We start from the raw sequence: 23464 nt of genomic DNA on the forward strand, positions 1-23464 counted from the left end.
CGCAGGCTGTAGGCCTTCCGGTTTGTCTCCAGGGCTTCTGGGGAATGGGGAGGACCAGCCGGCAGCGTGCCATTCCCAGAGCCCCCACTACAGAGTTCTTCCCCTTCCTCAGAATGTGTCCTCACGTGCGTGGCCTGAACACTAGTTGCTCTCACCTGATACAGCTGGCTCTGCCTTGTCAGTGAACAGCAACCTCGGCTCAGGAGCACAGGCAGGTGCTGAAGAGTCAGACCCCACCTTCGAGTCTCTCCTTCCCCTCCGCCCCCACGCAAACCAGCATTGTTTAAAAACAGCAAGGTCCAGGCTGGGGACGTGGCTCAAAGTCCTGGGTTCAATCCCTGGCCTGGCATATGGTGGTGGTGGGAATGTGAGACAAGAGGATTAGAAGTTCAAGGTCATCCTCAACTATGTGGGGAGTCCCCAAGCAGCCTGGACTATGTGAGACCCTGTGTCCAAAAAGAAGAAAGGAGGCGATGGAGGTTGGGGGAGGGGAATAGATAGATGGCACATTTACGGTTGCAGAAGACAGAATAAAAAATAAAAGTGGATAAAGTCACATGCTGTCAAGACTGACCTGAGGTGCTCCCCAGGGGATGACACGGTGAAAGGAGAAAACAGAGTTCAAAATTTTAAGGCAAAATATTAAAAGCTGTGGATGATGGGAGGGGTATGCCTAACTGGCAATGAGAAGTTACAAACTGCAGAATCTTGCAATCATTTTCTAAAGTCTTAGGGCACGATGAAAAGTTAAGAAATCAGACCGCCAAAACCCCCTCTTCCAAAATCAAAATTCAAGTCCTTCTGGCACACTTTCTTCACTGAAGCCCGTAAGCATCCCACATCTCTCCTCCCCCATCCCTCCCCTAAGAGGTTCGTGGGCCAGCCAGCCCTGAGGACACAGTGCAGCAGGAAAGATTCGGCCTTAGCATCAAGGTGGAAGGCAAGAAGTAACTCCCAAATGTCGTCCCTGGCCGCCACGTGCAATCTGTGGTGTACACATACCTGCACTCACAGACACACAACCACATAGCCAATCCATCAATAAACTTAGATGCTGCATCTCTGTGTTACATACACATAGCAGCACGCATGACACGTGATACAATCTAATTGGAGCCCCTGAAATGCCATGCAGGCCTGCCGTGTATCAGGAAGGGGACTTTATCAACAGTGTTGGTCCACACAGGCCTCTGAACTGACGCAGCCAACAGAATGACCACCTGAGCTCAAGTTTTACGCACCCAAATAAATAAAATAAAGAAAGTCCAGCCCGTCTGCATATACACTAGCCAGCAACTATGGTCACAGAGGAGAGTCAAAGAACTGTGGAAATGAATCAGGTGGATTCAATACAATGCACAAAGATGAAACACTGAAATCTCTACTGGCTCCCAACAACTCACATTTGTACCAACAGCCAAATGTCAAAGCACAGTTTGTCTTTGTCACATGATTAACGCACCAAAACTTAGCCGTCACTTCTGGGCAACGAAGTACTGAGAGGGACCACTATTGCTTTGTTTGTTCTCGTTTTTCTTTTGTTGTTATTGGGGTTTTGTTTTCTCTTCTGTCCAGCTGGCCTCCAGCTCTGTCTGTGGCCAGGTTAGCCCTGAACTCCTGGTCCATCTACCTCTACTTCCCGAGGGCTGAAACCACAGGCGTGCGCAGCCACAACTGCCTTTCCTCTCGTGGTTAGGGACTCCTAAGCCGAGCTCAGGTGTCTCCTACCCTAGAACGGACGTTCTCAAGGTACATTTGCAAGTGGCCAGGAGTATACAGTGGGGCCACCGAGGTGGCTCAGGGGGTAAGACTGATAAACCGAGCTCCATGCTGGAGCCCACACATGCTGGAAGGAGAGAAAGCTCCGACTTGTTCAGTCTGCCGTGTACTGTGTTCACTGTACAGCTACAGAACAACACAGGAACAGGCAATGTCTCTCAGACCCATAATCATACATCCCGTGTGAGGCTGTGTATCCCACCAGAGGAGGGCACCGGGTCCCAAAGCTGCAGCCACCGGCAGGGGTGAGCCGCCAGCAGGGATGCTAGGAACCTCTCTCTGTGAGCACAGCAATCACCCCTAACTGTGCAAGCGCATGAGCGCGCAGGTGTGCGTAAAATACAGCTACCATGAAGATGTCCCCCTCCGGTTGGTCTTCCTGAATCTGTGTTTTGGCTGCTGTGGGGGACAGCCCATCAGCTCTAAAGCCAGAGGTATCAAGTGTAATAACAGACCTCCTCCAAGACACAGGATGCCTTCGACCTCAGGCACAGAGTAGAAATGAATCATCTTCTTCCTCAAACCAGACTTCAAACCTCCTCAAATTGACAGTCTTTGTCCACTCTGAAAAGGACCAAGTTCTGCCACCCACTGCTCACCAGAGACTGTGCTAATCAGTGCACTAGGAATGCAAATTCCTGCTCCCCTCAATACTCTCAACCCATTGGCAGCGACACTTTGACAATCACCTTTAGCCCAACGTAAGAGCCCCATAAATCTGTGCTTAATTACTTCTCAGGCACCTGTTAATCTCCCTTGCTCTTTCCAATTAACAAAACTGAAATCGGCAGGCTTCATGCTTCTGCCAAAAAGGCCAATTGTGTTTTCTGCCATGTGACTCCCTCCTAAAAACAGCCACTTATCTCTTCCTCTCCTTGCTGATTACTCTGTCCAATTAATATCTTTCAAAAATTAAAAAAAAAAAAAACCTCTCCTCCCTAAAAAATTCATAATCCAGGGCCACCGAGATGGCTCGGTGAGGAAAGGCACTTGCTGCCAAGCCTGATGACGCGTTTGATCCCCGGAACCCATACAGAGGAACGAGAGAACCAACTCTTCCTGGTTGTCCTTTGAGTATCCCATACTTGTTGCTTTTACACACACAAACAAAATAATTCATAACATAACGATATTTGGGGAGCAAGGGCTAAAACACAATAGCAAAGTGTTACCTCAAGGCTCCAACTCCATCACCAGGGAGAAAAAAACTGCATTTCGCTTTAATATTTCAACTTCCAAAGGATCTATTCTCAGCTAAAACTTAGCTCACTTGGTAGACCACTTGCCCAGCATGCACAAGGCCCTGGGTTCCATCCCCAGGACTCCATAAATCCAAGTGTGATGGTGTATGCTTACAACCCAAGCCCTGGGGAGGTGGAGCCCTGGGGAGGTGGAGGCAGGAGGATCACAAGTTCCAGATCTGCCTCAGACACAAGCCTCAGCTTCCTGCCAGCCTTGGTTATATGAGACGCTATCTCCAAAAAGAAAAATCCTGTTTAACACCACGTTAAAAACAAACAGGAGCATGCTCAGCCTTTCCGAAAGCATCTCCTCTAAGTCGTGCGGGGCTTTCTACTCCATTACTTCTCCTGAGTGTGTCATAACGTGACTCTGGGAAGGATGGCCACAGGACCCCCAGAACAGCAGGGACAAAGTCATCGCTGCAGGGTCAAACACAGCAGGGGATCCACCAGACACACAACCACAACCACCACCACCACCACCGCCGCCACCAGACAAGAGCCTTCTGACAGAGCAGCCTCGTTGTCCTCGTTTGCTTCTCAGTTGCTATAATAGACAATGACCAAAAGCCAACTTGGGAAGAAAGGGCATGACTGGCTTACAGATCATTGTCCAAGGCAGCAGCCTGGCAGGAACCAGGAACTGAAGCAGAGACCTCGGAGGAGTGCCGCTTGCTGGCTCACTCCGTGCGGCATGTTGTGTTCAGCGGGCTTTCTTACCCGCCCAGGGCTGGCACCTCCCACGCCAATCAGTCATCAAGAAAATGCCCTACAGACCTGCACACAGGCCAATCTGATGGAGGCATTTTCTCAACTGAGGGTCTCTTTCCCCAGGTGACACTAATCCTACTCGGACTGGGAGGCACTGCGTCTGTGGGGCCATCAGGGAAGCCTGTACCCTGAATGTTTATGCTAGCTCTGAGGCGAGGTGGGAAAGCCCTAAGTTATACTCTTTCTCTCTGTCTTTCTCCCTCTCTCTCTCTCCCTTCTCTTCCCTGTGTCTCCCTCTGCCCCTCTCTCTCCCTCCTCTTCCCTCTGTCTCCCTCTGCCCCTCTCTCTCCCTCCTCTTCCCTCTGTCTCCCTCTGCCCCTCTCTCTCCCTCTGTGGCCTCTCTGTGTGTGTGTGTGTGTGTACACATGAGAGGACATAAGCCTGTGTATACACTTGCAGCGGCCAGCCGATAGGTGGTACCCTCCTCTATCACACTGCTGTATTCCCTTGAGACCTTGAGACAGGGTCTCCAGCAAGCCTGGAGCTAGGCCGGCATCTAGCCAGGCCCATCCTCCTGCCTCTGCTCACCACGGGCACACACAACTCTTTACAGGGTGCTGGAATTCAAACTCAGGTCCCCATGCTTGTGCAGTGAAGCCCTCCTGCCTACCTGGCCATCTCTCCAGCCAGCTTCTGACCTTTTGAGATGTTTGAAATGCTGAGGTACTGAGAGCTGTGTCAAGTGTCAAGAGCTTTGGGGACACTAAGGTGTTTCAGCAAAACAGACCCTTTTAAATGTGAGACTAGAAGTTAAGATGTTAAAGGAGTCTTAAGTTTATAAATAGTGCTAACCACCTTCCTCAGAACTTTAATTTGTTAAATTTAGAAGTTAAATGATGTCACTCAATGAGTGGGGAAACCACTTTTGAGATGAAAATGAAATTATTCCTACAAATTGAACTCAGGGTTTCAGAAATAACTAAACTGTCAAACGTAAGGCCTGAATAAAGTGAGGAATAATTGAAAGGGGACTATTAATTATGTCCTTTTCTAAGCATAAAAGTTATATTTAATTATTAAAAACACGCTCACAACCCCCCTGAACTTTATGCTAGTATTTTAAATCTCCTTTTGGCTTTTGAAAAATAGTAACAGGTGGAGTGGAGTGTTCCTGCAATCCCAGCACTCAGGCTAAGCTGGGAGGATCAAGTTCAAGGCCAGCCTGGGCTACGTGGTGAGACCCTTGACTCAAAAGAAAAATCTCCTGGGAGATGGAATAAGCCCTTACAAAGACATGCACAAGGGGCGGGGAAACCAGCCAGCAGAATGGCTGCCGTGCCGCGTGAGAACCCGGGATGATCCTGCAGCCGTAAGACGTCAGATGTGGCAGTGCAGGCTTGGAACCCCAGCCCTCGGGAGGCTGAGGCGTAGAAAGCCCTGTGGCTTGTCAACCACCCTGCGTGCTCCCGACAAGGTTCCAGGGCCTTCGGGATGCCTCGGCATGGAAAAGATGCTTGTGGCCAAGCCCGGTCATGTGCTTGATCTCAGGACTCATGCGCTCCCAAAAACTGTCCTCTGACAGCCACATATTGTTAGGACATGCTCAAGAGCACGTCGAGGTGGACAGTGCCCCCAGGAATGACACCCAAGCTGACCTCTGAGTGCCACACACCTACACAAATGTGTATGTGCACACAGACATACAGAAATACACAAGAGTTGGGGTGTGGCTTAGTTGGCAGAGTGCTCACCTAATATACACAAGCCCTGAATTTCCCAGCACCATATAAATCAGGATCAGAAATTCAAGGTCATCCTCAGCTACAGAGCTGCCTGGGACCCTCGAGAAGATATGAGGGGAAGTTCTTCTCATCTGCAGTGTTGGGAGTGGAAAATCACCTACACAAGGAAAAGGGTGACTGAGGGGCTCGGGAGATAGCTCAGAGGTTAAAAGCTCTGGCTGCTCTTCCACAGGACCTTGGTTTGGTTCTCAGCACCAATGTAACTAACAGCCCGTGTGGTGGCTAATAACTGTCCTTACCCCCAGTTCTATGGGATCCAGTGCCCTCTTCTGGCCTCCACAGGCACACAGGCAGGCAAAACACCCACACCCACCAAATAAAAATAAAGAGAAATTTCAAAAACATAAAGGAGACAGGAAGGAAGCCATCATTACATCACTGACCAGATAGAACTCCAACTGCCACTGACCCCGCTGCATCCATAGCGCGATGACACCCCTAAGGTCAGAGAGGCAAAGTCAATGCAGGGCTACATCAGGCAAGACTAGGGCTGCAAGGATACAGAGTTCCTGGTGCCATGTGACTAGTGAGCAAGCCCAAGGCTTGTTGCAGGATATTTGATCCCATGGTGTACCCTGAGATTGTGAACTGGGAAAAACCTGTTTCTTGTTGTGGTGTGGCCCAGCCCTAGCACACAACTTTAACCCAAGAGCTTTCTGTAAACAAGAACTAGATAAAGCCAACCGGGGGTCAAGAGGCAGCGCAAGCAGCCAGTTGACATAAGGAAACACAGGAAGGAGTTGAAAAGTTTTTAGGACAGCATGGAGTTTTTAAGACAGGAGAAAGGGCTTTTTCCTTCTGGGACTTCAGCTGAGTAGGAAGGCCAGCTGGGCGCTTTCTCTGTCTCTCTGAGCTAGAAGGTTTTCACCCCAGCACCTGGCTCCTGAGTCTTTATTGGTAAAGTTGAACAGCTGGGATTTTGTTGTAAAAACAACAGAGGCTGCCAGCCCACCCATGTCACTCAGAAAACTGTACATGTCTAGACTTTCAACTGGAAGCATCCGATATCAAAATCACGGCAACTAGTGACGGTCTCCTCTGGACAAGAGAAACAAAGGGGCAGCCTGTCCTCACACGCCTGTGGCTTCTGGCCTCCAACAGAAAAATCAAACTTCGCAGCATGAGACACTCGGAACCTGGAGCCCACCCCAGTCACACCCATGTCCCAAATCCTCTAAGTCCTGAAGATGATACTGTTTCCAAATCTGAGATTTTGTTCACACCATACATCTACCCAGAACTGACAAAATCTCCTCTCTCATGGACTGAGTCTTGCTGTCCCTCAGGTATATCAATACCCCATTTGCCGCTGATACAGCACCCTTCTCCCATCCCTCCTCCCTCTCCTTCCTTCCTCCCCCTTTCCCTCCCTCATCACCTCATTGCCCAAGCTAGCCTCAAACTCATCATGTAGCTGAGGTTAACCTTGACCTTCTGATCCTCCTGCCTTTGCCTCCCAGGCTGCTGAGATTACACATGTGCACGTCACACATGTTATGTGGGTTGGGGTCAAACCCGGGGCCCTGGGGCTCCTCGGTGCTTGCTAGACAAATACCCTGCCAGCCAAGCTCCATCTGCACCCCTTCAGGTCAATTTCCAAGAAAGAATTGGCTGACTACTCTGTCCAGTCGTATCGCTGAGGAAACAACCACCCTTATCAAGGGTCCAGGGATAGTTCACAGGGGAGGAGGAAGGGCCTCACTGTCCCCGAAACAGTTTCCTGAGTAAAGACCATTGTCCTGGCGTACGGAAAGACAGGTGAAATTGGGGGACCTACCAAGGCAGGCAGCTCAGAAAGCCTGCAACCAATGCAGTTTTTACTCAAAGACAATGACACCAGTGTCGCAGACGGCAGCCCACATGGGTGCCAGCTGTAATGCATTCAAACAATCACAACCACTTTCTTCTTTGCTCCGAAGGGGAGCGCCACACCCCCTGCCTTCCAAGTGACTCTGAGCTCTAAACAACCGCATGTATCCAGAGGACATGGAAGAGATCCAGCCAGGAGTGCTGGCACATACCTGTAACCCCAGCACTCAGGAGGGTGAGGCAGGAGGATAGCCAGTTAGAGTCCAGCCTCATCTATACGATGAGTTCCAGAGGCGTCCAAAGCTATATAGTGAGACTTCATCTTTGGAGTGCAAGGGGAGTGATATTAGGAATTGAAATATAGAAGATGGGGAAGAAAAACATGAGTCACCAGTAATGCTTGGGGGAGTACACAGACTGTGGAGGTGAAGAAGCTGTGTAATACTGAAGTAGAATACTATAAATGATGGCATGTACTTGGCAAAAGCTAGAGAAGGGCTCAACACAGTGAGCGTCACATGGTGCCTGTGATTTTGAAAAGAAAACCATTTAACAGGTTGGAGGATCCTAAGGAGAAATCTAGACTATGCCAAGAGAACTTAACAGCATTAAGTTGAGGCTGCCTCGCAGACGGAAGTTGGGCGAGGGTGCTGACCTAAGTGGCTCTGGGCAGAAGCAGAGCCTGTAAGGCTGAAAGCCAAAGGCACAGCATCGTTCACTGTAAGATAGAGCGGGCCACAGGACGCCACTGCATACTGGGACTTAGCAATGAAGGAGACACGCAGTAGATACTGAAAATAACTGCAATACAAGTTGCAGTTGTGTTCACAGACCTCGGCTGGTTCCTGGGTAACGAGGTAGAGCACAAGTTAGGGCCGAAACTAATGAATCAACTTGAGTTAAATGTCATATGTAACGGCTATCCATAGAAATAGATGTGTGTATACAAATACACGCTCCTATTTCTTTCCCTCTGTCTCATAAAAAAGTGGTGTCTCCATGGCAACGAGTACCCAGAATGCCCAGATCCTGGTTTCTAATCCCAGTCTCCAAAACAGAAAAGAGTTCCTGGGAGAGACGGTTCCAGTTCTGAGATGAGGGCAAGAAGTGTGTGAAGCGAGCCCGGAGCATCCTGCAGTGCCAAGAAGGAAGGACGCTCCCAGATCACACCGTGTTCCCAGGGCCGAGCCCAGGTAAGGAAGGGCCTAAACGCAAGAATTTGCAAGGCAACAAAACAGGAAGATTTTCAGCCTCAAAATGAAGTACCATTGAACTACAACCTAAGGTAAAATGTAAATAGGATAGACCCCATAATTTCTGATTTCACTTCTCAAAATTTTAGTACCCTCAGTTGACTGAAGTCAAAAAATCATTAAATGGAAAAGTTCCAGAAATAAGTCAAAATAGGTTTTAAATAATGTATCGTTTTGAGCAGATGATAAAATCTCACCCTGGAGGTAAGTCATCCTTTCGTCCAGGATATCTACCCTGTACGTGCTACCCATCTGTTAGTCACTTAGCAGCCATCTTGGTCATCAGACCAGCTGACACAGTATCACAGTGCTTACATGCAGGGTCCGGTACCCTCCTTGGTCTCAGACACCAACTGGGAAGCTTGGAACACACACACCATAGGAGAATGATATGAGCAAATGACAATAAATAGAAACAAATCCCCATTCCGAAGTGACAAGTAAATTATGTCACTACTCCACTCAAGTGAGAGGAAACTAGCTCAGCACTCAAGTGTAGAATGGGCAAAGAGACTTCCCTCCAAAGAGTCTGGAAGGGACAGGAGCAAAGGAGAGTGGCTTTACCATGGGAAAACCTGAATTACAGCTCTTCCAGGCAAGGGACGAAAGCCAACAAGAAAACACACCTGACCTAGCTTGCTTCTCTGTTGTGATAAAACACTGACCAAAACCAAGTTGGGGGGTGGTTATTTGGCTGACAGGATTGCAACCCATCATCTAGGGAGCCGGGGAAAGCGAACAGGCAGACACTGAGGCCGAGGTCATGGAGAGGCGCTTCTTAGTCGCCTGCTTTTGCTGGCTTGCTCAGTTACATCTCTTACCCAGCCTAGGTCCACCTTCCCAGGGATGGTACAGCCCACAGTGGCTGGGCCCTCCTGCATCCTTTCGCAATCAAGAACATGCCCCCCAGAGACATGCCCGCAGGCCAGTCTGATGGAGCCAATTCCTCAGCTGAGGTTTCCTCTCCAAGTTGACAGCCAAGACTTGGTACAGAATGATAGTGAGTCCAGCCTAGGATATGGAACAAAACCCTGTCTCAAAAAAAAAAAAAAAAAATCAACCTGGAGAGATGATGAGTCGTGTGCCTTTCACATGACGTAATGGACATGGTACCTTACTTTCACCAGCTTTCTCTTTGGGAGTGACAGAACTGCATTCATCACTCTCTGCTCCCTGACTGCCACTGTGGCGATCTGGTTGCCCTGACTCCAAAACTGTGAGCCACAACACCCCCTCTCTCCCTTAAGCTGCCTTCATCAGGGTGTTTCAGCCCAGGGACAGGACAGGAAACTAAGCCAGTCCCCACACAATACTCATCCAGTCCTGAGCGGGAAAACAAACACATCAAGCCCCAGGAAGGACACCCTGCCACGTGCCTAACTGGGGCGCCTTGCCACTGTGAAGTCTGGGAGAGAAGCCCACTGGAAGAGCAGAGGGAAGCATGGCAACCTGGGTCCTGGATGGGTCTGGAAAGGAAGGACATGAACGCCACACTAGGGAATCAGAGTCAACTCCACAGTCCAGTTAACAGCAAGCCGTTCACATCTCTTCATTAATTATAACTAATCACCGGACGGATAGCAGGTTAATAATAAAGAAATAGGAGGGGGATGAGACTATCCTAGCCCCTCGGTGTTTCCGTGAGTGCTTCCATAGTGTCCTAATATGCACTGTACACAAACATATCGTGTTTGATGGGATTTTTAAGGGTTTTTTTTGTTTGTTTTATATGTCTGAGTGTTTTGCCTGCATGTATGTATGTGCACCACATATGTGTTGTGCTAATGAAAGAGAGAAGAAAGTGCTGGCTCCCCTCAGGCTGGAATCACTGAGCTACCTACCACGTGGGTGTTGGGAACTGAACCTATGTCCTCCAGAAGAACAGCCAGTTCTGAATGGCTTTGGCATTTCTCCACCCCATTTTGTTTGGGTTTTGTTTTCCTAAGTAGAAGGAAGAAGACCAGCCAAGCATTGTGGCCTGTCAGCTTCCAGGGTAGGCGACAGGGACCCCGCACCACTTGGCTTCCGTCTTCTGTGGTAGACTTCAGCTCAGTCCCACACAGCCCTGAGCTCTAGGGCGCAACTTCTAGCACTCGGCAGAGAACATGCTAGGAAACAAAACCAAAGCCATTGGTTGTTACCAAGAATTCCCAGAGACACTGCAAAGGGCTGGATGTGAGGGGGTCGTGGGCAATAAAACTCATTTGGGGGCCCTTAAAAGAGCAATAGCAAGAAGGCAAGATGAAAGAGGAGCCTCATGGGTGGAAACACTTCACAAAGAAAAGAACAAGGGACAAGGTCCGGGACCATAAAAGACTAAAGAGCAAGGTTTCCTAGGGCAACCAATCTTCCTTTGTTTAAGAGGCTCTGAAGGCAAGCAAATCCTCCAGGAAGCTCAGCTGCCCTGATGGTGAGGGTGAGCGTGGGCAGCTATGCCCCTAACCCTGGGTAATTAACACTGTCTCTGGTCAACGTCTGGCTGTTGCCCGGGTCTCTGGCGTGCAGCTCAGTTGGCAGAGTGCTTCCCTGGCATACACAGAGCCCCAGCACCACATAACTGGGCATCGTGATGCACACCTTGCTATTATTTTTAAGATGATGCCACAATAGATATTATGTGAAAGAATTTATTTGGAGGAAGGAAAGCAGAGGAGTGTTAGAGCCTGAGTGAGCCATGAGGGCAGAGACAGAGAGAGACAGAGGGACAGAAATGGGGGGAGAAGGAGCCCTGACAGAGAAAGGGGCCCAGAGAGGAGTGAGAAAGCAAGAGAGAGAAGTAAGAGGCAGGGCCCATTTACAAGCTCGTACGCAGCTATACCGCTTCTGCCACACGCCTGTTGGGCGACACATGATGACATCATAGGTTACTAGGAAACACAGATGTAGGCTGCCTATACGCTAACACACTTGGAATCCCAGCACTTGAAAGGGAGAAGGAAGAGGACCATACTCTCAGGCTCATACTCAACTGCATGCCACACTGGGGCCAGCCTGGACCACATGAGACCCTATACCAAAATAATAATGAAGATGATAAAATAACTTGTGAGGGGGGGACTAAATCCATGGCCACTGGAATACTGAGAAGGGGCTCTGCCCCTGGGCTACATTCCCAGCCTGTAATAATATTTTAAGGAGGATCTGGGAGCACAGTAATAATATTTTAAGGAGGATCTGGGAGCACAGGCCTGTTATCCCAGCTACTCAGGGAGTCATGGAGTATGACTGGAAGTGAAAGGCCATCCTCAGCTGGACAACCCGGACAACCTAACAAAATGGTCCCCAAAAGTCTGAAAAGCTACAGGGAGCACTTGCCTAGCATGGAGGAGGCCCTGGGTTCAATCCCCAGCACCACAAAAATAAGTGCTAAGCAAGTAAGTCAGTAACTTAAAAAAAAATTCAGTAAAATTATGAAATGTCATTGTTGTCGCTTTGACGGTGGAACTGGGGTGGGGGAAGCTGCCAGACATGGCGGCCAAGCTGCTGTCACAGATCGACAGTACCAGCACTCGGGGCAAGAAGCACCTGGCAGGCCTTGGCAGCCCCTCCCTGTGGGTTCTGAGAGAGTTCCAGAGAGTCATGCCAGCCTTCCTGGCACACAGAAAGGCTTCAGCTCTCTTGAGAAAAGCCTGGGTGGGACACTACGTCTCTGCTGCCAGGCTTAAAAAGATAGGCTCAGTTTGAAACAGGTACGTGTATAAAGACGCACATGATTTGGGCCATCCTTCAAGCACCTCACAGCGAAGACACAAGAGGCAGAGGCCAGCTGGACCAGAAACTGGCATGTCTCCCCTTCAAAGACCCAAGACAGATTTTGTATGTAGTCCATGAATATAAACCCAGGACTTCATCAGGAGTTCAGGCCATTCAGGACTACATAAGACCCTCTCAAAAAAAAAAAAAAAAAAAAAAAAGACAAAAAGCCCAGGTACTGTATGGCACTAACGGCCATACAGTGCTGTCACCGCTATTCAGAGCTGCCTTCCTGACCTAGAGGCAAAGCATAAATGAGGCTTGCAACTGTACAACTGTGTGCCAGGAACACCTTCTATGCAGGCTAGGAGGAATGCTCAGGTCAAGGGACTCCATGTAAGTTTGAGGACCAGCGTCTGGATCGCCACAACCCACAGAAATGCCAGGTGGGCGTGGCACCTGGCCTATAAGCTCAGCCACAGAAGGCAGAGCCCGGGGATCTCTCCCCCGAGTTGACCGAGAAACCATCTCAGTAAGTACAGTGTAAGGGAGGTGGAGGATGGCTCCAACGTACATGTGTACACCAACACATGTGTACACGCATCCACACACGTAAACATGCATACACAGGAAAAAAAACTATCTACAAGCATGCTACATTTCACCTGCAGGGTGTGTTTTTTTGCCAACATCCTCGTCTGGTCCCTGTGGGCACCAGGCATGCATGTGGGTGCACAGACTTACAAGCAGACCAAATACCCATGCATGTGAGATGAATAAAAAAATTTACAAACACTACAAAACGTTCCCAGTCTGTGTCCAGCCCTCCTCCACAACCCTTCCCACTCCCGACATCGTCCTCTGCGATCGTGGGGGTTGGAAGCACCTCAGACACACCATCGCTCTTGAATCCCATGTCGGGTTTTTAACAGAATGACCATGCGATCCGAAGCAGGGCACTGTGACAGCATCAGGACGTTGGTGCTGAGACAGGAAGTGTGTGCTCTAAGGTAAGCCCTGACGTGAGTGACGCAGCCTTTGTCCGGGACGGCTTCTCCTGGGGACTCCAATGATACCCGACCTGAGTGAATTCCTGCCCACTTGTGAAGGTCTGGGAAGAAGATGCCCCCTCACCTCCTGCATTCATTCCAGAAAACCACTCCCTCATCGGTGTTTCTACTGCAGGCTTGGGGGGGGGGTTCTGTGATGGGGTGGACATGTGGGTGCGGGGGGGGGTACACCCACAGCATGGACAGGAAGTCAGACAACAGCCTCAGGGGTCAGCCCCCAGTCCACCTTCTGTCTGAGAGAGGGACTCCACTGGCCAGGCCAGCTGGCCCTTGTCTTCCAGCTGCCTTCCCATCCGGACCTCCCATCTCCCAGTGCTGGGATTACAGACACGTGCCACCATGCCTGGCTTCACACAAGGTTTCTGGAGCTCCAACTCAGGTCCTCACATGTGGGACACAAGCGCTTTGCCAACTAAGCCAAGGCCCCGGCTGTTCACCGAGACCTTTACCACACAGAATTTCACTTTGCATGTGTCTCCTCTGGAGGGTAGAGATGCACCCTGGAACTGACTCACAGCCTGACAAGGGTTTATTCACTCTCCTACAGGAACAGCTCGTGTTCCCTCAAAATCATCCTGTGTGGCCCAAGACAAGCTGTTCGCAACCGTGGGAAATCCCTCCAAGCCCAAGAGCTCCACAAATTCCACAGACATTCTTGTTCACAGAACTGGGAGAGATGATGCCAGCATCTTGGGGTCAAGGTCAGGAACACGGAGGCGCATTCTGCAACACTCAGGGCGGCACCCCCGGAACAACTATTAGCCCCAAAATCAAACGGTGAAGAGGCTGAAACCCTGGGAAAGCTTAACGCTTCCGCTCACTTCCTCCCCGAGTTCCTGCAAATCTAGAATACGGATAGCAAGTTGTGGAAACCTGCACATATGCCACAGACAAATCCAGAGAGCCAGCACGCCTGAGAATTCTGCGTGATAGAAGCCAACTAAAAATAGCACAGGCTCACTGTAGAGGCACAGGAATTGGCTGGCAGATTGGGGTGGACACGCAGGCCACACAGACAGCTTAGACTGTGACTCATGCAGAGCTCCAAGCCCGATCACGCAAGTGACAGAGCACACACACTCAGCAGACGCTGACACAGAAGGGGATGTTCCAACACCATGGACAAGCCTGAAGAAGAGCGACAAACCCAGAGACTTCTCAGGCCACTGACATTTGGAATCCAAAGCCGACGAAAATCAGACTCATTATCCAGGCTGACTATGAAACATCTTCAACTGCCATGAGTCTGCAGATGGACCGGCAAGGGACAAAGGGACTCCAGGATACGGAAGGGATATTTTCAGCCATGACATCTTATAAAATCAACCTTTGAAGGAGGCCGTGGCCGTGGCCTCTTTATATCTCTTCCACAAGAACAAACAGTGAACCCTTATTTAGTAAAAGAACCATAATCTTTATACTGACTTGATAAATTTTGCAGATAACTATGTGTGTGTGCATCTGTTCATGTGTGTGTGTGTGCATGTATGTGCATGTGAGTGTGTGTCTGTGTGTCTGTCTGCATGTGTGTGTCTACCTTTCTCCTTTCATGAGCAGAGTCATGTATCCAGGGTTCCTTTCCTGGCTGTCCAGGGTCGTCTCCGTATCTTTAATATTGTCCCAAACAGATGCCACCTTTTTAGCCTGTTGGGAAGGCCAGGGGCCTGTCCTGCTGTGGCATAGCTATTTCCTCTGAGCTGAAAGATCCCCTTCTGGAGGGAGGAGGGAAGAAGGAGGAGTGAGAGCGGAAGGCTCAGGAAGCTATAGGACTCCGCAGTTAAAAGCACTCGCTGCTTTTGCCCAGGACCTGCATTCTGTCCCAAGCAGCCACAATCTGCGGCTCACAGCCAACTCTAACTCCAGTTCCAGGGGCTCTGACACCCTCTTCTGGACTCACAGGAACATGCACGCACATGTTACGCTACATACATCATACATGCAGGCACACACACATACAGGTAGAGTAAGATAGAACAATCTTTCAGGATTTTGATTGTGTATGTGAGTGTTTTGCTGTGTTTGCATGCGCACCCTGCTGTATGCCTAGTGTCCACAGAGAGCAGGAAGGGGCCAGGCATCGGTCCCCTGAGACAGAAGCTACAGACGGGTATGAGCGTAACTCTTTTTGCTCCACCTCTCCGGAGAGTCCAGCCACTCCTCCCAGCCAGACGCACACAATTCTGCCCTCACTGAAATGAACTGCCGGGCTCCATCCAAGCAGCTGTGGGAAAGCCATCAGGCACACCAGGTGGAGACGCCCAGGCCAGCTGCTCTGGGACCACTCTCAGGCACATGTCAAAATCAGCCCAATAAACTCATCTGTTGCCCAGGGTGTATTTGTTTGGTACTGGGGGAAGGGGGAACACTGCTTGCATCTCCCTACAGTGCCAGTTCTCAGCCTATGGTTTGCAAGACCTTTGGGGTCGAGCGACCCTTTCACAGGGGTCACCTAAGCCATTTGGAAAACACAGATAGTTACATTACAATTCACAACAGTAGCAAAATTACAGTTATGAAGTAGCAATGAAAATAATTTTATGAGGGGGGGGGAAGAAATTCTCAAACAGTTACATATAGCCAGGTCTGGTATCACATGCCTGTAATCCCAGCACTGGAGGCCAGTCTCAAAAAAAAAAAAAAAAAGGATGGGCTTCGTAGAAAGAATGAGAAAAACTAAGAGAGAAGATTAACACTGTGGGCTGGTGAGATGGCTCAGGGCAGAGAGATAGAAATTCCTGCCCCCAAGCCCGACAACCTGAGATCCATGAAGGAGAGAACTGACCTCTGACCTCCATGTGTATCATCAGACACAGAGACAGAGACAAAGACAGAGACAGAAAGACAGAGAATAAGAATTTTTAACTCTAGACAATTAACTTGAGTCACAATGAGTAAACTCAGGTCATTAAAGTCCCCAGGGCCGAGAGGATGAGTTACGGCCACACTCACCTTCTGCGACTGGAAAGCAAGCGGCTTTGAGGGCCGTAACTGTGATTTGCAAAGGTCACTTAGGACTCTGCAGAATGTGCACTTAGGTCCTTACGAAGTTTTAATTCAGAGGTATCGATCTTCAGCTCAGACCCAAACATCCTGTGCACTTAGCGTTTACCCACCATGCAGAAGGCAAACCACTAATTGAGTTTCAGGAACGGCTGGTGCATCAAGGTGACTTCTAAAGGGCCATCTGAAGACAAATTATCCTAATAGCTCTCATCCGGATAACAGTTGCTGTGTGAGTGAGACCTTGGCCCACTCCACCCCAGAACCCTGCCCCGATGCCTCGGTCCCAGGGATCACACACTCAGGCTCAACCTAAGGGTGAGCTTGAAGCTGCCGAAGGGTGTGGCGGGGGAAGCAGAGTACCAAAGTCAGTCTCCAAAAGCGATTGACTGCCAGGCCCTACGGGGTCACCCCAAAAGGCCCACATGATCTAGACCTCAGCAGAGCACAGTCACAGGTGGTGACATCTTTGGATCGGTGGGAGTCTCCTGAGATGTCTTTAGGTTATCAGGAGCAAGCCCTCAGAGAAGACTGTCAGATCCTGGCCTGTCTCCTCTCCTTCACCTTCTCCTTCCCTTCCCCAATGCTATGAAGTAAGCATTTCTGCTCCACCATGAACCCCACCCAACATAATAGGACCAATCTTGCATGCCCCAGGGCATCTAAAATTGGAAGCAAAAAAGAACCTTTGCCTAAGCTAAAGAGATGGCTCAGCTGTTTAGAAAAAATGTCACGCAAGCACCCCCAGCACCCACATAAAACCTAGACACAGTGACAGTCTAGTCCCTGGGATGCTGCAGAATATTTCATCACACTGTGAGCCGTAAAATTGTGTTAGCTACTGGAAAAACTGGTTTCTAGTTGTGGTATGGTTCATCCCTAGCACACACCTTTAAACCAAGACAGGGTTAAATAAACTCAGCTATAGGTCAAGAGGCAGAGCAAGCAACCAGTTGACAGGGTGTGAACATAGAAGAAAAAAAAAAAAAAACCTGCTGGTTATGGTGACACATGCCCCTAATGCCAGCACCCAGGGAGGCAGAGGCAGGAAGATCTCTGTGAGTTTGAGGCCAACCTGGCCTACAAAGACAGTACAGGGTAGCCAGGGCTGTTACAGAAACCTTGTCTTAAAAAACCAAAAAGAAACAAATAAAGAAAACAAAACAAAAAACAGTAAGAGGAAGTCAGGAGGACAGACAGAGACACACACAGGAAGTAGAGGGGAGGGACATTCAGTTAAGAATTTTTGAAACAGCATGTGGGAAAGAAGGCTTCATTTTCCTTTTGGGACTTCAACTGAAGAGGAAGGGAAAAGGATGCTTCCTCTGCCTCTGAACTAGCAGGCTTTCACCCCAGCATCTGGCTCCCAACTATTGGTAAACAGCCAATGACTGAGATTTCATTTAAAACTGGGGAGGGGCAATAAAGAGGGTGGAGCCCTAGAACGCACCAGCCAGCCTACACATCAGTGAGGGCTAGGTTCAGTGAGAAATCCTATTCAAAAAAAAAGGCAGACAACAGAGCCAATAAACAAATAAACAAACAAACAAATAAATAAATAAATAAATAAATAAATAAATAAATAAATGGGCCCTGGGGGCCCTGCAGAGACTGATATTCCATCCAAGGACCATGCATGGAGAGGACCTAGAACCCTGCACAGATGTAGTCCATGGCAACTCAGTGTCCAAGTGGGTTCCCTAATAATGGGAACAGGGGCTTTCTCTGGCATGAACTCAGTGGCTGGCTCTCTGATCACCTCCCCCTGAGCAGGGGGCAGCCTTATCAGGCCACAGAGAAAGACAATACAGCCAGTCCTGATGAGACCTGATAGGCTAGGGTCAGACAGTAGAGGAGGACCTCCCCTATCAGTGGACTTGGAGAGGGGCATGGAAGGAGATGAGGGAGGGAGGGTAGGCTTGGGAAGAGACAAAAAACAAGGTAGAGGGCTCCTGAGAAAGATACCCATGTGGACTCCATGCACACATATAGACATTCATAGAACCTTTTCCCTTTATAAGTTAGTCTTCGCGGATATTTGCTACAGTGGAAATCCAGCAGAGAAGCTCTGCCTGTCAGGTGTTGAGAGAATTCTTGGTAAAAGAGCTGAGCTTGACCAAGGCATCACAGAGACGTCTAACCCTGCGCTATCCCACTCTCCAAACTTATCTCCTCCACATCCCACAGAGATAAGAAAGAAACCTTGTGGGCAGTGGGCCATCCACCTTTGCTGAAGGCACCAGGAAGGGATCTGAAAATATTCACCATCCATTCTAGGAATAAAAGAGTAAACCAGATAGAAACGGGGCCTCTCCTAACAGCATAAAATATATCTCAACATGAAAGTCAGCGCCAGATCGACCCAAGTGGGGATCAAAGGAAAACTGGGAGCGATCGGCAGTGCTTTCCAGCAGAATCCAGAAGGTTTGGCAATGTAATGAGATCAGAAAAAAATTACCCACCCAAAATTAACACAGGAAGTAACTTTGATACAGACAGAAATAATTTGGTATAAGACATTATCAGGGCTCCTGGGGTGAAGGCAATTGCCACCAAACCTGCCCACCTACGTTGACCTCCGACCTTCACATATACATTATGGCTTATGTGCACACTTGGGGACACACACACACACGCACACACGCATGCAAGCACGCTCGTACGCATTCTGTCTTACCGGGGGAGGGTGACATTTACTCTGCCCCTCACTGAGGTCCAAAGACAGACCCTGGTAGGATTCCACCAACGTTTACTAGACTTCTGTGCAAAGCACAGGTGATGGCTTACTTACAGGAGTGGGGGTGCTCCCCTCCAAAAGGCTGCACTGGAAAGTGTTGATGGTGGCCTCCCTGTAACTGCACAGACGAAGTCCCTCTTCCCTGGCAGCCTACATACCGTAGCCTCTCCCAAAGACCCCAACGGCCACACGTACTCAGGGCACAACTGAAGACAGCTGGCTGGGAAGAGAGGCTACAAATGCAGGGGAGGGCCCAATGACCCTGTGCACCCCTCTTTCTCTGAGAGAATGTCAGCAGCCTATATGCTGATGAGCAGAGGACCTGGACGGATGCTCAGACCCAAGCCGCGGGCTCAGCAGTCACACACACGTGCCAAGGTCCCCTTCAACTTTCCCAGTCTAACCTGGCCCTCTCCCGAGGCCACCTTTGCTTTAGTGTTCCCTACCAGGGAGAGGAAAATGCACAGGGGGAGTTCTTGTGTCAGGAAGTTTTCAAACACTCTAAGAAACGCCCAGGGAAACTGACTCATAGTGACTCATGAACCGTACACATACCAAACTATGTCCAGCTTGACCAAAAGCATTCACTGTTCACTGCAGACCCCCGGGGCTTCCAAGATGGCTCAGTGGATATAAGGGCACTTGCGGCCAAGACTGACAACCTGAGTTTGGTCCCTGGGACGGAATGGTGGAAGAAGAGAACCAACTCCGACCATCGGTTCTCTGGCCTCCACGCACCTGCTGTTTGGCGTGCACACACAAGTAAATCGGTAGTGTGTGTGTGAGAGAGATTCTCGGGACATCCTGATGATGGCTTAGAGAGCGTTAACTTTGAGACAGGTGACTCAGGAGGGAGGCTTTGGGCCAGGCCACCGTGGCAAGGGAGGCACCCCCCAGAAGCGTGAGGCAAATGGTCGTGCTGCACACCCAGGCAGGAAGCAGAGGGAGAGGAAGGCTGGTGTTCGGTTTGCCCTCTCCCTCGGTGTGAGCCAGGGACCCCCGCCACGGCACGGTGCCACCCACATTAGAACGGATAGTAAGCACCTACCACTCTTCCTCCCTCAACCAACTTACTCTAGAAACTTCCTCGCAGACGTGCCTGAGGTTTGTGTCTGGGTTCCCACGTCCCGTCAGGTGGGAACCATATTTATTTATTTATTTATTTATTTATTTATTTATTTATTTATAGTTATTAACCATATATATATTAACCATCATAGCTCCTTTACACAGAACTTGGACTTATCTGGCTGCAAAATCACTTGCTTGGCACAGCAATCCGAGGTGGCTGCGGTCCTAACACTGGAGACGGGCATAAAGGGTCCTGGGATGCAGTGGCCTGCACACTTAGCCAAGTACAATCAGTGAGCCACAGTTGCCAGTGCAGGACCTGGTCAACTAAGGTGGACGGCCCCTGAAGAGTGACAGGAAAAGCTCACTTCTTATTTCTACATGCATATGCACACGCGTGCACCCTACACACAAACAGTAACAGTGAATCGTTAAAACAACTGGAAAAGTCTACCTGAATGATCTGCTATAAAGTACACACTCATAATTCTCACGGGAAAATCTTCGCTCTCTCCCACACCTCATCTCCTCGTTCTAGAACTATCCTCCCTTCATAGAGCTGTTCTGGATTCTCCCACTCCAGTCAGGCCTGTGAGGTTCATTCAAGACTTACTCCAAAGGCCACCGTCTCACTCATCCTTTGGCTCAACTTGGGCTCGCCCCTCTCTTTCCTCCCCGAGTATCTGGCCCAAGCTAGCCCTGAACTCCTGACATCCCAAGGATGGTCCTGAACTCCCAATCCCCCGGCTGTACTCCCCAAACACTGGAATGACCAGTGTGCATCAATGTACTCCCCAAACACTGGAATGACCAGTGTGCATCAATGCACCCAGTTTATGGGGTACCAGGGATCAAACCCAGGGCTTTGTGTGTGCAGCTCTATCAGCTGAGCTACAATCCACACTCCTAATTTATTTTTACACTCACTCACACATACACTCAAAATGGAGAATCAGCATGTGTTTTCTAACTCACTTTTATTTTTAAATTTTGTGTGTCTATGTGTGAGGTAAAGTGGATTTGTGGGTGTGAGCCAGAAGGGACCTCCAGATCTCCCAGAACTACACTTACAGGCAGTTGTGGGAGGCCTGACTTAGTGCTGGAAATGGAACATGGGTCTTCTGGAAGAGCAGTAAATCTCCAGCCACTGGGACATCTCTCTATCCTCCAGCATGCATTTTTCTAACTCAGTCCTTTCTACATATTGTTCTACGTCACGCAACAGCCATCTTTGGTACCCATCTTTTTAACCCAGTGTAGGCTGCCGTTAAGTAAATGCTCTAAGAGAATCTAGCATTACACCCAAGGACTGTTCTATTTTCAAAAATAAAAGGGAAGGTGGGGAAAATAATCAAAGCGTAATTTCTCATACGGATTCTAAAGCTTTGGGAAAGAAGGCACTGATCAAAGCCACTGCCACTAAAATGGCCATTTCTTTCCAAACTCCGTGTACTTCCATGGCACACACAGCAATCTCCTTTTCAAGCCATCCAATGATCCTGTTTGGAAAGGGAAGGAATACCACATCTTATTTCCTGAAGAGAGAAAAAGAATTAAATAGGTCAAAGATATAAAACTTTCATGAAAGATGCAACACTTCATCTTAGCCATTAAAGGGAAATGTGTTTAAACTCCCCTGTGGAATCTTGCACTCCACATGAGAAAGCTTTAGTCACTGCTGACTCTAAAGACCGAAGCTTGAGCTGAGTTTGATGGTGCATGCCTGTCATCCTGGGACTCAGGGTACTAATGCAGGAAGGTTGCTAGTTCGAAACCTGACATAGTAAGACAGACAGACAGACACACACACACACACACACACTCACACATGCACATACACACACTCAAATACACACACACACAACCCAGACATAGCTTGTGGTATTGCTTCCTGAAAACACAGAAGAGAACTGAGCCTCAAAATGTCTTTCAACCTTCTGCTCTCTTCAAATGCAAAGCAGTTGTCGCAGCCGATCTTGATTCAACTATGTGGGATTTAGAATCACCATGGCAACCAATCCCCAGCCACCTCTGTGTGGTATTTGCTAGACCAGGTTTACCTAGGTGAGAAGGCCCATGCTATATGTAGGCGGCCCCATTCCACATTCTGGGGTCCCGAATGAATGAAAAGGGAAAAGCGAGCTGAGCAGCAGCATCGGTCTGTCTCTCCCTGCTTCCTGACTGCTTCACACTCCTGCTTCCAGGCCTCCCTGCTATGACGTGACGAACTGTGCTCTCAAAGCAGGAGGCAAAACAAGCCCTTCCTACCTGAAGTTGCCTTGCTCGGGTATCCAGTCACACATCAGTAACTAGGGCTGCCAGGATGGCTCAGCAGGTATAGGTGCTTCTGGGTCCCACGTCTACAAGGGTGGATATAGAAGGAGCTGAAGTTTCAGGTCATCTTCAGCTACATAATGAGTTTGAGCCTAGCCTGGGCTACATGACGCTCTGTCTCAAAAACACAAAACAAAACTCAGGAGCTGGAGAGATGGCTCAGTGGTTAAGAGCACTGACTGCTCCTTCAGAGGACCTGGGTTCCGTTCCCAGCACCCACATGGAGGCTCACAACCATCCATAAACCCAACTCCAAAATATCCAGTGCCCTCCTTCTGACCTCCACAGGCCTCAGGCATGAAGTACACTTAAACACATGTAGGCAAAACACTCACACGTATAAAACAATTTTTTACATCCTTAAAAAAAAAAAATCAAAGGCCAGCAAAGATGAGTCAGTGTGGGAAGGCGATTGTCACCAAACCTGACAACATGATCCCCAGAAGCCACAGGTGGACAGAGAGAACCGCCTCCTACACATTACCCCAACATGTGAGCACACAGTGTACGTGAAGGAACACACACATACATGCATACAAATATTGTAAAAATGTAGTCAAGAAATCTCTTCTCCTCAGGCTAAACATGAAGGATGTAGAATGTGGATACCTGCAATGTCAAAACTGAAGGAAATAAATTCCAAAGAAAGGGATAAACGTTTTATATTTAATACTTCAGAAACTAAACAAAACTGCACACACAGGACACGAGTGTGCCCAGGTCCTCTGCAAACAAACAAAAAAAAAAGGTTTGGCTCATTCTTTCCTCAAAGCCGAGATGAAGGGAAACAGAAGTCATCTTGGGTAAATCAACAAATCCAGGGGAAGGCACGGCGAGCGAAGAGGAGCCTCTGCGCCAGGTGTAAAGGAGGGTAGTCTGTGGGTTGATTTAAACGGAGCCAAGAGAAGCCCATCAGCCCTCCCTGAGCTGTGTAAATTCCAGCAGAAGCAGCAGGGAGCCCGGC

General features: G+C 49.2%; 1 protein-coding gene and 1 long non-coding RNA gene across 4 annotated transcripts in view; one reads left to right on the forward strand and one right to left on the reverse strand.

The window, feature by feature from the left end:
- Osbpl10 (oxysterol binding protein like 10) overlaps nucleotides 1–23464 on the reverse strand; it is a 221606-nt gene that overhangs the window by 164852 nt on the left and 33290 nt on the right. The gene's annotated exons all lie outside the window — the stretch shown is intronic.
- Nucleotides 8413–14791, forward strand: LOC132654640 (uncharacterized). Its single transcript, XR_009592298.1, has 3 exons — nucleotides 8413–8535; nucleotides 13221–13298; nucleotides 13906–14791. It is a non-coding gene; the product is annotated as an uncharacterized LOC132654640 (long non-coding RNA).

This window comes from Meriones unguiculatus, chromosome 6 (assembly GCF_030254825.1).
Source record: "Meriones unguiculatus strain TT.TT164.6M chromosome 6, Bangor_MerUng_6.1, whole genome shotgun sequence".
Taxonomy (NCBI): Eukaryota; Metazoa; Chordata; class Mammalia; order Rodentia; family Muridae; genus Meriones; species Meriones unguiculatus.